The following is a 15,952-nucleotide window of genomic DNA, read 5'->3' as shown; positions in this document are numbered from 1 at the left end:
CTGACGTTTTTGCACATTAAATCCTTTTCAACTTTAACTTGAGAAAAGTTCACACTTCAAATCTGCAATAGTAGATATAAGTCTATGATTGTCAGCAATCAATATCTCAATCCTCACTTTTTGAACACCAAGGGCTTTTTTATCGTCTTTCCATTTGAGAAAAAAATGCATGATAAGAAGGATCTGCAGACTCTTAACTCGCGACATTATGAACATTTTCAGTAAATACATCGTACTCAGTATTCTCACATGATGAGGTGTCACAAGAGATGTTACTAACAAGTGCTTTGACATCTTCCCCTGAGTCACTACTGTCTTCAGATTCAACATTGAATAGAGTTAAAACATATCATTTACTCTATTTCTTTAGAAAATTAGGACATTCAGCCTGGATGTGATCATAACTGCCACACTATGCATTTGAAGTACTTTTTTTTTTAAGAAACGAAAGTACTTGACTTGTCAACTTCCTTCTTACTATTCTAAGATCTAAATTGATTGGGGGAAGTACAACCTCTAGATTTGTTGTTGCTATATGTGTCATACCTCTTACCGAAACGTTTTAGAACACGAATAAACTGTTCTGAGAGCATTGATATAGATTTAGCAAGAGAATTCTTTAACTCTTTATCAAGATCAACAAGTTCTTCTTTAACTGAGGATTGAAAATCAATTCCCTTATTCTTCTCCTCGATCTTTCCATTCAGGGACATCTCAAATGTGAGCAAGGAACCAAATAATTCATCTACTCTCAACTTTGTTATGTCTTGAGCTTCCTTAATAGCAATGGCTTTCATGTCAAATCTCTTAAATAGAGACCTAAGTACCTTCCAGACAAGTTTTTCTTCTGAAATTTTCTCTCCAAAAGCGAATGACTCATTTTCAATGTCTAACAGACGAAATTTGAATTCAATGATGGATTCTTCATCATACATTCTAAAGTTCTCAACTTCGATGTCAACAACTGCAGCATTGACATCTGTACTTTAGAAGTTTCTTTATGAGAAATAGATAAGATATCCCATGCCTCCTTAGCTGAGACATAAGTATTGATTAGTTTGAATATGTTGTGATCTACACCATTGAATATGATGTTCAGGGCACGTATTTTCCAAAGAAGCTCCATCTTCTTCTCCAGACCACTAAGACTCTGGCTTCAAGATTTCCTTTCCATCATTTGTTTTGGTGGTAGGATGAGACCACATGGATGCAACAACCTTCCATTATCAATTGACTTCACAAAGGCAGTCATTCGAACTTTCCAATAAGAAGAGTTTGTTCCATCTAGAATAGAAGGATGTGTGATACATCCATTTTCTTCAACCCCATCGCTGATTGAAGCACCTAAAGTGAAGGTGACTCGCTTTGATATCAATTGAGAAAGCGATAGGATGACTCCCCACTCGAAATATGGATGTTAAATAGAAAGAATTGACAAGCATTGTAACAACAAAAATACTAACAACATGTAAACAAGTAAAGACACAGAAGTTGGTAACCCAGTTCGGTGATAATCCACCTACGTCTGGGGAGCAATATGCTAAGGAAAGATAATCCACTAATATTAAAGAGTTAAGCAGTTTACAATGTAGGATTAATCTGTAATACATGATCACTACAGTATCTCACGTAGAACTCAACTCACTACCAACCTAGGCTAACCCTAGATGTGAGACTCCCTCTCAAGTGTACTTAGGCTCCCCTTAACTTTGATAATATTAGTGTTAGATATTTTAGATTCCCATAGTGTCCTCTTACTAAGAGAATCCCCCTAAAATGGAAAACTTTTTCTCCGAAGCTGAGTCTTAGGCTCCCCCAAAGACTAACAATCCCTTCTCTGGTAGCGATGACTTAGGCTCCCCCAAGATTGTGATTTACTTCAAATTTTTATAGTTTAACGAATGAAGATCTTGCATAGAAAAATAGTGAGCAACGAGAAAGAACACAATGTATAATAATTCCGCTGCCGAACAGAAATCGTCTTGCTCAATAAAATAAAATATGGCTAACCTAAATGGACAACACAATTCTCTTTAAATAATCGAATCAAAGAAAAGAAACAAATCCCCATTTGAATAGGAAGGTCACACTTCAATAAAAGAAAATTCCAAATGAAATATCACAGTTGGATATTTTCAAATGAGGAAAATATTCTATATGAAGAATACTCTGTTGTCACAAACAAATGTTAAGACTTTATTTGAGACATCAGCAAAAACTACTGTCTTAGAAAAATATAAAGCTGACTAAACAAATCTCCAACACCATCAAATAATTTTTTCCTCGAAAGAGAATTAAATGTTGATATCGATATTAGTGTATTTAACCTTTTTTTCCAACGAAATTAGAGAAAGTTGAATTAAAACAAAACTTCATCGGTAGATTAAGGTAAATTTGATATTTTGCAACATGTTTTTAACACTATTCTACTAGAGACATGCCGATTATATGGAGTAAAAATAAATAAATATTGCTAAAATTTAATTTTATTCCATTTGAGCCACCTATTTAGAAATCTTAAAAAAAAAAAAAAAAGTAAAGGTACTAGATTCTCCTTTAGTTAAATCTTACAAGGAAGTTCGTCTAAAATTAGTTTGAGAAATTTTAGATGTGTAGTCGTAGATCTAAATTTATAGATTTTTTGACGATATGTGAGTACATAAATCAAACTTCTGACTTTAAATTTATGTGCATTGATATGCTTTTACACAACAAATATGTTCTAAAAAGTGGCTATTTTTTTTTCCAAAAAAAAAAAAAGATTCTATGAGCATGAAAGTATTGGAATAAATAATGGTACGTGACTCTTTATTTAAGGTTGCATCCTTTTAGTTCCATGAATTGCATTCTTTCATGAATGTAGACATATTTTCATAAATAACGAACTTTTAGAAGAGATACGATTATTCGAATGGTAAAAGAATAATTAGTTTATAAATATATCTCTTCTTCAAATTGATTTTTACACTTTACTATCATCAATTTTCTCCATTTCAAAATTCATTGAAATTCGGTATACTTCATAATTCGTTGATTTTGTAGATGTAATGTTACCTCCATAAAAAAGGTATTCTATTCTTTCTTGGGAGATAATTATCTTTAAAATTGATATATTAGAGTAATAAATTTATCTTAAAAGAGACGGTGATATTCCTCTTTAGGAGCTTTAATAATTTTTATGACTTTATGTGTTATTATTTATAAAACAAAAAGTGGTGTAAATCTTCTCGTGAAAGATCAACACAATTATAAAACATATCTTCTTGTGAAACAATGACCTTGAGAAAAAGCTTAGGTATGTAATGATTGGATGAAACCTAATGATTAAAATTCAAAAAAGTGAAATAGAAAAATAGAAATCACCCTTTCACAAACTATGCTATAGTAAATTTTCAGTGAAAAGAATTATCTCTACTTTGTAAAAGTTGAAAGTTTATCATTGTGTCACATTCATTTTATTCCTCCATGCACAACATGAGAATTTTTTAAGAAAAAAAATGATAAAAAATTATTCAAAGAGACTATCATATATAACACAGCAAACATGTATAAATTTTTTTTTTGTAAAATTACATCTAATTCAACAAATTAATTTAATAACCAACATTTCAACCGTTACCACGAAACAATATTAATTAAATATTTTAGGCCCTTGTAACCATTTTGTTTTCGAAAATTAAGTTTATATCATCTATATTTCTTCCTATGATTTGTATCTTTTTTTAGTACAATGATTGAATTCTTAGTCAAATTCTAAAAACAATGATTGAACTCTTTTTAGTTCTCAAAATTTGGTTTGGTTTTTTAAACCATTTGTGATTAATAGATAACAAAGAAAGAAATTTGGAGGTGGAAGTAATGTTCATAGATTTAATTTTAAAAAACAAAATGGTTACTAAACGGGGCCTTATTGATTGGTTCTTATAGTGGTAAACGAGCCCAAAATCCCATCAACTCATATATCATCACTAAAAAACCTTTCATTTACTCATTACTCATAATTTAATTAATTACTTAACCAAACTTCCTTTCATTAAATTTCCCATTTTCAACATTTCCAAACCACCCATCATTTCTTGTCTTCTCATATCATCATTTCAAAACACCTCTTTTTTGACATTCTTATCATTTTCTAAGGGATAGGTCTAGCAGAAGGAAATGTGTCATAATAAAGTGGTTCAGGTTGATGGTTTGTAGAAGTTACTAGCTATAATTATGAAGGATGATCTTATTTGCGAAAAATTAAATTTAAGTTTTAGTGGTCTCACCAATTATCTAATTAAATTTTTCATGTGACAAATATTTTATATTTTTTTAAAAATTGAATATATTTTATTTTTTTTATTATCTTACAAAAGAGATGATCATGGTCCATCTTATTTTTTTATCAGAGAGTTGAATTACACAAGAAAAAGTGCTAGAGACAAACTATTTGTAAATTGTCCATGTTGAAAGTTGATTATAGAACCATTTTAAGGACATGATTTTAAGTGATTCAAAATCAATAATTATGTTTATTTTTTTTATATATAAATTAAGTCTACAATTACTATTTTTACCTATAGCTTTATTGTTGTAGATCATGTTTGAGAGCGATTTTGTTTTGAAATGACTAAAATCACTTTTGACATAACTAAATTCACTTTTCTTCTAAAAATTTAATATTTGACAATTATAAGAATGTGACTTTGGAAATATTTTAAATCACTTAAGAGCTATTTAGGGCACTGAATTGAGATATGATATCTAGAGTTCACATTGTAGAGTTCATATATTAGTGGAGTTCGTATGTTTGTGTTTAGGGTGCAGAGTTATTTGGTCCGAGTTTATATATCTATGTTAGGGTGCTGGAAGGAGGATTTCGTTACCCAAATCGATTCCAAATAACTTAATCGTATCCACCACTACAAACTGCTAATCTTAGTGGCAAGACCGAGTCCAGTACAGGGAGCTCTATAATTTCTCAATTAAACGATTTAAAGTCCGAAGGTAACTGATGGGGGATGGGGGAGGGTTTGGAATTGATTGTTTGTAAGTGAAATTAAATTGCATAAAATAAAGCATAAAGTAAAAGTTAAGAAATTAAATGAGAAAGCCTAGAGTGGGTTGTTACAGAATTTTCTTATTTAATATACTTGCTCGTTGAATTATCATTATTGGACTCAAATATTTATTTGCATCTAACCGAATTAGTTGGAAAAGATAATTAGTCATCCTAATAAACTAATTAGTCCAAATTAAATTGATGAAAGGTATGCGAATTCAAGTTCATCCTAATTGCATTAAGTTCTAGGGAAACATTAGGTGGAATGTTCGACAAAAAAGCCATGATTAAATATTCTTTTGATTCAATCCTAGGTTGATTAGAACAATATTTATCGTGTTCGATTCTCAAGCTAATCTAACCTATTGCTTCTCAGTGCTTAACACAAGATTATATATGACGTATCAAATGTTAATCAAAAGTTTCAATCATAAAATCCACAAGTGTCCAATAATATAATCATAATCTATAAGCATAAAATTAAATCCAGTAAACATGATAAATTCCGGTTCAAAAACTCAAAAGTACATGAAAATAGAGAAAAGTTCCTAAAACCCAAGCTAGATAAAGATACCTTAGCCCATTATCGACATATTGATCAATGGGGAATTGTTTTGGTACATTTAATGGACAAAAAGGGGAAGAAAATAGAGAGAATTTGAGTTCTAATCAACAAAATTCGGAGAGAGCTTGACCTAGGCAGCAAAAGGTGTATTTATAGAAATCGTAACGGTGCAACGGAGATAGGGACAACACTGTGACGATGTTGGAATTTAATGTGCACAGTGAATTCAGAGTGTTGTGGCACCATAGGACAGTACCGCGGCACTGTGTGCCTTTCTCGAAATCGAACATTTTGTCTTTGAGCATAGCGCTACCGTATGCAGAGTGTCACTACGCTCTCTTCAGGAACAATATGGTAATTTTAGCCTTCTCTTTCCCAGTTGATGCAATTATGCTCGATTTTGGCTTCTTTTAGCTCCATTTCATCACTAACGGCCCATTTTACCATTAATATACTTGAACCCTACAAAATAGTCAATCAAACAAGTAAATACAAGAACAATTTTGAATTAAATGAAGAAAGATAGCACATTTTCAATATTATCAAGTGCAAAGTTGAGTTCAATTATCTAAGGTATGTGGTACAATTTTTTGAACTCTAAGTGCCCATTTGGTAACTATTTTTGGGGTTGTTTAAGGCACTGAGTTGAGATAGGATCTCTGAAGTTCATATGTTTGTATAATTCATATATCTTTGGAGTTCATATGTCTGTGTTTGGGATGCATAATTATTTGGTTTGAATTCATATGGGTGCAAAATTGAGTTCATATGTCTGAGTTTCTGAAGCAGTTTTTTGAACTCTAAATAATATGCTTTTATGATTACTATTTTTGTTTTGAAACTTTTTTATTCAATAATTCTACCAATCTTTGTTTGAATAAAATATGTATTACAATTTTTTCTTTTAATTTTTAAAACTTTTCTTTCTTTCTTTATTTTTTGGGCTATGAACAACAATTAACCTATTACATTTCTTGTAGAAATATGGTTAAATAAAATAAGAAACTAATGCGAAATTAAAACTTTTGATTCTAGCTAATTTTTCTCCATGAATTTCATTATCATCATGTTCTTTTTCTTCTTCTTCCTATTGTTGCTCATATTTTTACTATGTTATGCATTTTTTTTAATTAAATCTCCCCCATTATCGTAACAACCAATGGAATTTTAGCACATTTTTTCAACAGTTTCACTTTTATTTCCTCTAAATTTGGAGGATCATCAAAGAACAAATCTCTGTTTTTCACTAATTCTTTTTGGAAAATATTCCAGGAATTTTTTTTTTTCATTTTATGGTTTTTTTTTGTTATATGTTACATACTTTTCGTTTAAATATTCTTAAAACTCGTTTGATTTGTGAATTCATTACGTATAAATATTACACTTAATGTAGATAAAATAATATTTTTTTTATAAATTAACAACCATATAACGTACTTTAATAGTCATCAGTCTTATAGTAGTTGGAAGTGGTTGTTGAAATTGATTATCGAAGATGATTTTTATTGGAGTTTATAATTGGAGGTGATTGTCGGAGTCCAATTGGAGGTGATTGTCGGAGTCCAAAGTTAGTCATGTGAAGGTTGTATTAGAGTTGGTTCTCGAAGATTATCGTCGAAGGTGGTTCTCGAAGCCTCGAGTTGGCTATCGGAGTTGCTTGCTCAAAGGTGATTATCGAAGGTGATTTTCATCGGAGTTTGTAGTCAGCGGTGGTTGTTGGAGTCTATGAAGGTAGTTGTCAAAGTTGGTCATCAGAGTTTGTTGTCGAAGCCAATTGGTCGTCGGAGTTGGTAGCACGAAGGTGGTCGTCGTAGTTGGGTCATTGGAGGTGGTTGTCGGAGGCCAAAATTGGTTGTCAGAGTTAGTCGTGTGAAAGTTATCGGAGCTCGGAGTCAGTCGTTAGAGTTGTTATCAGAGATGGTTGTCGGAGCCCGGAGTTGTCATCGGAGGTGGTTTTCAGAGCTCGAGGTTGGTCGCTAGAGTTGTCATCGGAGGTAGTTGTTTGAGTTCGGAGTTAGTTCTCGAAGTGTGACAGTGTCGATGGGTGGAGTCATTGAAAACATGGAAAGAATGAAGAGTTGGGGTGAGTTGGTAAAATATACCAACTTAACTCCACCAACATTTAAAGTTTGTTGTGTCAAACAATGAGTTAGTATATTATACCAACTCAACTAAACTCATGTTGGTGAGCCAAATACCCCTTTGTTATTTATTTATATATTTTTTTTAAAATTAAGTCTGTTTCATTCACATTTCTTGCAATGAATTGTATCTTTCATTTAATGGTTGAATTCTTAGCCAAATTTCAAAAACAAAAACAATTTTTTGAAAGCTACTTTTCTTAATTCTCAAATTTTGGCTTAGTTTTTTAAACCATTGGTGAAAAGTAGATAATAAAGAAAGAAATTTGAGAGTGGAAGTAACGTCCATAGGTTTAATTTTTAAAAAAAAAACAAAAAAACAAAATGATTACTAAATGAGTCTAAATAATCTGCTTTTCTGATGACTATTTTTGTTTAGAAACTTTTTTTATTAAATGATTCTACCCACCTTTGTGTTGAATAAAATATGAATTGCAATTTTTGTTCTTTTAATTTTTAGAGTTTTTCTTTTTTTTCTTTTTCTTTTGGGTAATGAACAACAATTAACCCACTACATTTCTTATAGAAATATAGTTATATAAAATAGGAAACCGAAGAGAAATAAAAACTTTTAATTCCTAATTTTTCTTCATGAATTTAAACATCATCATGTTCGTTTTCTTCTTCTTCCTATTGTTGTTCACTATTTTTCCTTTGTCATGATTTTTTAAAAAATTGAATTCCCCCCATCATCTTAGTAACTAATGAAATGCCATCACAATTTTTCAACAATTTCACTTTCAATTCCTCCAAATTTGGAGAATCATCATAGAACAAATCTCCATTATTTTCACTATTTCTTGCTAGAAAATGTTCTACGAAAAAAATCTTCATTTTATGGTTTTTTTTTATTATGCGTTACATACTATTCAATTACATACATAATTTTCCAAATATTAATAACACTCGTTTGATATGTGAATTCAATTAAATAAAAATATATTTTACAAATTTTTGCGTATAAATATTGCATTTAATGTAGACGAAATACTATTATTTATATAATCAACAACTCTACAACATACTTTAACAGTCATCAGTCTTATAATAATCAGAGAATGGTTGTCGAAGTTGATTATCAATGATGGTTTTTGTTGGAGTTTATAGTTGGAGGTAGTTGTCAGAGCATGAAGTTGGTCGCATGAAGGTGAAATTGGAGTCAATAGTTGGAATTTGTCGTCAGAGGTGGTTTTTAGAGCTCAAAGTTGGTCTCGTGAAGGTGGTCGTCGAAGTTGATCATTGAAGATGATTTTTGTTGGAGTTTGTAGTAAGAGGAGGTTATCGGAGTTTGAAATCAATCAAATGAAAGGTCGTATTGGAATTGGTTGCCAGAGTTTTATTGTCGGATGTGGTTGTCATAGCTCGAAGTCAGTCGTCAAAGTTATTTGCTCGAAGGTGGTCATGAAAGATGATTTTCGTCAGAGTTTGTAGTCAGAGGTGGTTGTCAGAACCTATAAAGATGATTGTCGGAGCTGATTATCAAAGTCTGTCATCGAAGGTGATTGTTGGAACCCAAAATTAGTCGTCAGAGTTGGTCCCATGAAGGTAGTCATCGGAGTTGGGTTAACGGAGTTGTCATCGAAGGTGGTTTGCCGGAGCCCAGAATTGGTCGTTAGAGTTGATAATTGGAGTTGTTATTAGAGGTGGTTGTTGGAGCTTGAAGTGTGGCAGCTATAGTCGCCGACAGTGACCGATGGGTAGAGCTATTGAAAACATTGGAACATCTTGGACCAAACATTGAGTTGGTATAATATACTAACTCAACTCAATTCATGTTGCTAAGCGAAAACTCCCTTAAAGTGATTCTCGGTCAATCACTTTAGAGGCGATTTTCAAGGGATTTTTATTATGTTCTGTTAATGGTTTTCTTTTTTTTTTCTTTTTTTTTTAAAAAAAAAATCTATTATTTTATATTAAAAAGACTATTATCCTATTTCACCTTATTTTGACCTAAAGTTTTTAGAAAAATTGATTTTTTTTACAAACAAATTTGTCCATTTTTATCTTTTATCACTCTAATTTTTACTCTCCCTCTAAAAATTTGTATGATGTTTATCTTCTATTTTTATTTTTTTTAGATATCATTTTCTCATTTTTTCTCTCTCGGATGTTCTTAACACCCTAGTTTTTTTTCTCTCTTTCTTTTACCTCAATCTTTGAACTTTTTGCTCTTGAAAGGGTTGGATGTTCATCACTCTTAAATCTTTTTTCCTTTAAATTATTCTCCATAAGATTTTGTCATTCTGCCCAAAATTTCCCCCCATTTATACCCTTTTAGCACTTTCTTTTTTATCTCCAAATTTAAATTTCTCTCTCTAAATTTAACAATTTTTTCTCTTTGAAAATTTTTCTGTTGCTCTCTGTTTTTTCTTTTCAACTTTTGTTTCTCTCTATATAATTTTGTCTATTACCCTCTAATTCTTTTCAATCTATCAACATGAATATAGTGCAACCAATACAAATTTTTACTATCAATTTTGAGGTCTGAAGATCGATCTCCTCAGTCAATATATTATAACAAAAGTTCTTTTCAATTGCAAATTATGTTTTTAATAATTTGATTGTTCTAAAATTCCTTTGAAAATAAACATTAATCATTTAAATATACTTTTAATTAAACTTAAACCATACAAGTATGGAACCAAATATTAATACTATCTATAACTCAGTCTACAAAACTAATTATAATCAAATAATTTAGTTCAGAATAGTTATTCTAAAAATCAATCCTATACATGTCCTTAATTCATTGTAAATCACTTTTAATTATACAAAATCAATTTTAAGACTATAAAGCCAAATACTAAAATAACGGTATGAAATTTACTTTTAACAAATCGTTGTTAATAAATCAATTTCGTTAAAATTACTATTTCTAAAAATACTCTTAAAGATGCTCTTGTTACTTGCTTTTTAAACATGCCTTCAAACTAAATTTTGAAAACTCAAAAAAAAAAAAAAAAAACGTAGTTTTACAAAACTTTGGCTTCATTTTTTAAATTTGGCTTATAATTCAAATGAAGGTTTATAAATAAAGTGAGAAACACTTATAAAATACCTATTTAAAACAAAAAATAAAATGGTTATCAACATGATCTTAATGTTTGGTTTTACGCCTTTAATCATAAATTTCATATCATAAAGTTTAATTTTTTGAGTGATTGACATGTACAAAATTATTTTGAAATGGACAAAAATGACTTTAAACGACTTTAAAAATCAATCCCAATATATTTTGTTTGATAAAATCAATGGTATACAAACCTAAACAAAAATAACTTTTCTCAATACTACTCCCTCAAAACAAGAACCTTTGAGATTCACTCTAAGAAAAATTTGGTGCCTTGTTTAACAAATTCTTATAAATTTCTCATATATTCGAAATTCACTAAATATTAATTTACCTCTCGTTACTCTTATTTTAAGAGTTATATGAAAAATCAAACTAACCTTATTGGCATTAGCAATTTGGCAGTTCGATATCCTACTCTATTAGATATAGGTTTGATAGTCAAAACGAGGTATAGAGATTATGGTCAAAAGGTTCAATCTTTTATGTCAAAGTTAGCTATTAACATCAATTAATGATAATATATATATATATATATCTGTAATTCGAATTTTTCACTTCTTATTACCAAAAAAAAAAAAAAATGGCTATCTCACCATGTAATTATTGGACCAAAAAAGACAGGCCTTTGTGATCAAAATAGTAAATCATTCATCATTATTTTGATGTCTTTTAATGCTTTATTTGAAATTATCTCATGCTTTTAATTTTCTCCGGAGAGAATTTATATGGCATATAATTTTAAGTATTTTAAATGATAAAATTATTTGAAATATTTTTTATAGTAAAATATCTAGGGAATGACATTTTGCTATATTTGTAAATAAATTAACTCATTTTCTTATATTTGAAAATAATCTAATAATTTTCTTAAATTTTTAAGATTAAAAAACATTTGTATCATTATTAAATCCCACCATCCACTTAAAAAGGAGAAGGAAAAAAAAAAATCCAAAACGCGGTCTTACCAAATTTGCTTTGCTCTTAATAAACAAAGATTATATTACACATCTTACAATACTATTATTAGCTATAATTACTTGAACTTTTTATATACAATAAGATAAAAACATTGGAGGAAAAAAGGAACATTATTTTATTTAATATGTGATTAATAAAGACGCGTTATTTGTATTATTATTTATTATTATTTTTTACTTTGAGATTTTGATGGATGGATAGAGTTGTAAGGAAAGGAAACTACTTATTGGACTCATGATTTTATGATATGATTAAGGAAGAAATTTTTTTTAAAAAAAAAAAGCTGCCAAAACGCTCTCTCTTCTGATTTCCTCCGAATCCCAATCTTTTTATGGACTCATAATTCATACACAGCCGAAAAGGAACCCTCTCCTTGGAAAAGATATATTCATATCATCATCCTCATATCAATTATAACCTTTATTATTTGACTAATTCAATCATTATAGTAATTCTAATCATATGATATATTTTCATCTTACATATTATCTTTTTCTTGGATATAGAGACTTTAGTAGTTTAAGACTTTCTATATTAAAATAATAAATTGATCTATCAAATCAATGTTTGGTTTATAGAATTTGAAATTGGAAACTATATAGTTGTAATGAGTTGTCTATCATATATATATACATATGATACACACTTTCACCTACCGGTGAAATATGTCGGCAAAAGTTAAAATTATCACTGACGTGAATATTTGCAACTTCAAAATGTTGGTAATTCGCATCTTCTTAATTAAGCATTGTTTCAAGTATAGCTATATTATAAATGTATATACATATCATTACTGAAAATTCCACTGCTTTCTGTAATGTTTGTGGTATGCTTTGTTAAAGAAACTTTAATGACGTTGATTTCATCGAGGTGGTTTCAATTATAGCATTGGAGAATTTCATTTTAAGCTTTGAAAACATTTTGTTTTGAATCTTAAAAAGGAAACCCTATTATAATTATAGGCCATTAATTTTAGTACAAAAATTACAACAAACTAATTTGTCGGGTAGCTAGAGAAGAAATTACGAAGAAATTAAAAATATTTGAAACCCATTGTTTGAGAAAAAGTATGATTAAAAATTGTAGAAGTAGAAGAGTATAATAATTGATTGACCTACAAGCAATCATTTCAAAGAAAGTATTAATAGAGGAAGCAAGCCCACGAGATGAGCTCCCTTTAACTTCAACCTTTTCTTATAACTTCACTGTCGTTCAATATTATTTCTAAAATAGAATACTGTAGTTTTTTTTTTTTTTTTTTTTTAAAGAAAGATCCCAATTGATGAAGTAATGATATAAACAAATTCAACTTTTAAAACTGTTGTCCTTGAGAAATTTAGTACATACTATAAATATATAGGTTGGAAGAAAAAAAATTAAGTCTATTTGTATCAAAACTTTTAGAAAGTGTGTTTGACTTAATTATAAGTTAATCAAAGTTATAATTTTTTTTATGGAATTAAGAAGAGTTGAAGAGTTGCATTTGTCAAAATGAACATAACTTAATTGGAATAGTGTTTGTACTATCAATCTCAAAGATAGAGGTTCGATTTTTCCATCTCACATATTTTCACAAAAATAAAAGTTACATATATATTACTATAAAATTGTTTTTCCTTTATTGTAAATTACATGTTTCTTTGATATATAATCTATTTTATCCGAGATTTGAATCCTTTATCTTACATAATTAAACTAAAAAAATGTTATGTGTACTACGCAAACTTAAAGTTTCTAAAAATCTTTCTTTGTAGAATCCATTTACAGATCATATAAATTTAAAATTATCAACTTTAAACTTCATGACAAACTAAAGCTTAATTATTAGAATTGATTTAAATCAAACATCTCTCATAATTTTCCTTTTAAAAGAGCTCCATTATGTAAGTCTTATTTTAATGAGATATGTATTCATATCAGGCAGCATATATTAATTTTTAAAAAAAAAAAAATCAAAGAGAACGGGAAACTTATGTATATTTTTTCTTTTGAAAATTTTAAAAGAGAAGAAATTAGGTAGAAGAATTCAAAATCTTAGGCTGCCGTATGATAAACGAATTCATTTTTAATATTTCAATTAATTTTGATATTTTTTAATATTGTTTCTTCTCAAAATCAAAACAAGTCGTTAATTTTTTATTTTTTTTTATAGAACTCGAATTGGATTTTTAATATAGGATAGAAGTGGATAATAAAACAAAGAAACTTGATTAAAATAGTATTTATAAACTTAATTATAAAGATAATTATTTTAAATGATAAAATTGTTGAAAATATTTTTAAGTATAGCAAATGTGACTCTCTATCAATGATAGATGGTAAAATTTTGTTATGATTATAAATAAATTGGCTCATTTTTCTTTATTTGAAAAGAATCATAATTCTCAAAACGAAATGACGGGTTATGAAAGGGTATGTCCCCTTTCTTTGTTTGTTATTGGCTTTTAGGGGAAGAAAATGTGAAGATTCTTCCCAGTTGTAAACGACGTAAAGACTAAAAATTATAGATAATAGGGTGGGAATTTGGGATGAAGTAATGCATTATATCCACACATTTACAGCTGTATAGAGAAGTTAAGAGGGTATGGATTCTATTCTAAGTTGTAGCCATATAGGCTTCACCCTTTATGAAACATGATGACCCCACGTATATCTCTTTATAAACCCCCAAGTTGTGAGGGAGAAATAAAGTAATTAATTTTGTTCAATACAAAAAATCAAAATAAGAAGAAAAAAAAAAAAAAAGCAAATTTGAAAATGACATTGTGCAATAATATTCGCAGCTCGAGCCAACTTCCAACTGCATTGCGTTTGAGGTCCCTTGGACCTCCCATTCTCTGACGCCAACTCTTCATAACTAAATCCTCTCTTCATTCACTCATTTCCAAACCTCCTTTATTCAAATTTCCTCTCTCATTTTCTCTCTGTCTTATTGCCTAATATTTTCGAGTAATGTTGTTATGGGTGAAATTAAGCGCCCCATGACATCATGGACCACATAACCTGCCCCGTCACATGTTTGCCGACAATCTACGCTCTTTTTTAGCCTAGATCGCACTACAAGAAATTATACTTTTTTCAATCGTGAAAAAGAAAATCTTTTCCAACACCATTTGGACCTTCAATAAGGTTGATTGCAAAGCACAGTTGGAAAAGGCTCTATTTGAAGCCAAAATGCCCATTCGTTGGCACAAGATGGTCTCGTGACGCCGCTTTCTTGGGGGACCCTAGGCCAATGCTAGGGGAGTGGCATCGGTAAAGGCTTGCTCTGCCAACGCTAGAATGTCGTTTTCAGTGTCGGTAGAAAAACCATTGTAGATATCTTTACCGTTATTTATACTGTCAAGAGATGGACCCTTTCCTAATGCTACATTGGTATAGCATCCAGATAGGTCTTTTTGCGACAATTTTAACAGCATCGAGAAAGGACATGCCTCTCGACGATTTTTTGAGCTTTAAGGGAAATTTTGTTAGAATAAGTTAAATTTTGTGTAGTGTCAAGACCTAGTCCAATGTGCCTTGGTACTTGATCTACCATCATTGAGCTCCTGACTAATCCTAATTCAGTTTAACTATGCTCTCTAAACTTTTTTATCTATTCAAATAGTAAGAAGCAATGCGTCTCCTAAATATAAGCTCACAAAAACTCTAGCTCTTACAACAACTATTTTAAACATCGGATACATAGGTATGGATGGTCAACTCGACACTACACTGATGCTAGATTTAGGCATCAACAAGACGTTGTAGTATTTACAAAATGAAAACTTTTTTGTTTTTGTTTGGGCCAACAACAGACAACTATGAAACAGAGTGTGACAAATGATAAATAGGAATATAGAAGGGAAGATGAGAGTACATTTATGAATGAGCTGTGTTGCTCAAAAGGACATGTACAAAACCACAATAATGTGTTTATTAGTTTTGTATTTGAAGCCCTTTTTGAATTTTATTCTTATATAGACATGCATAGAGATGGAGGATTTTTCATGGAAGTCATTATTTGGGGCAACAAACTCAGTGGTTGATGTTGGTGGTAACTGTGGCCGGACAGGGCCAGACTTTGGATTATTGTTTCCCATTCATTTCAATTATTATTTTCGCATATTAATTCATATATATATATATAACAATTTCCAAGTCATTTTGTA

The sequence above is a fragment of the Benincasa hispida genome, chromosome 7 (assembly GCF_009727055.1).
Source record: "Benincasa hispida cultivar B227 chromosome 7, ASM972705v1, whole genome shotgun sequence".
NCBI classification, from domain to species: Eukaryota; Viridiplantae; Streptophyta; class Magnoliopsida; order Cucurbitales; family Cucurbitaceae; genus Benincasa; species Benincasa hispida.
The sequence above is the reverse complement of the archived record's forward strand: the minus strand, read 5'-3'. Positions refer to the sequence as shown.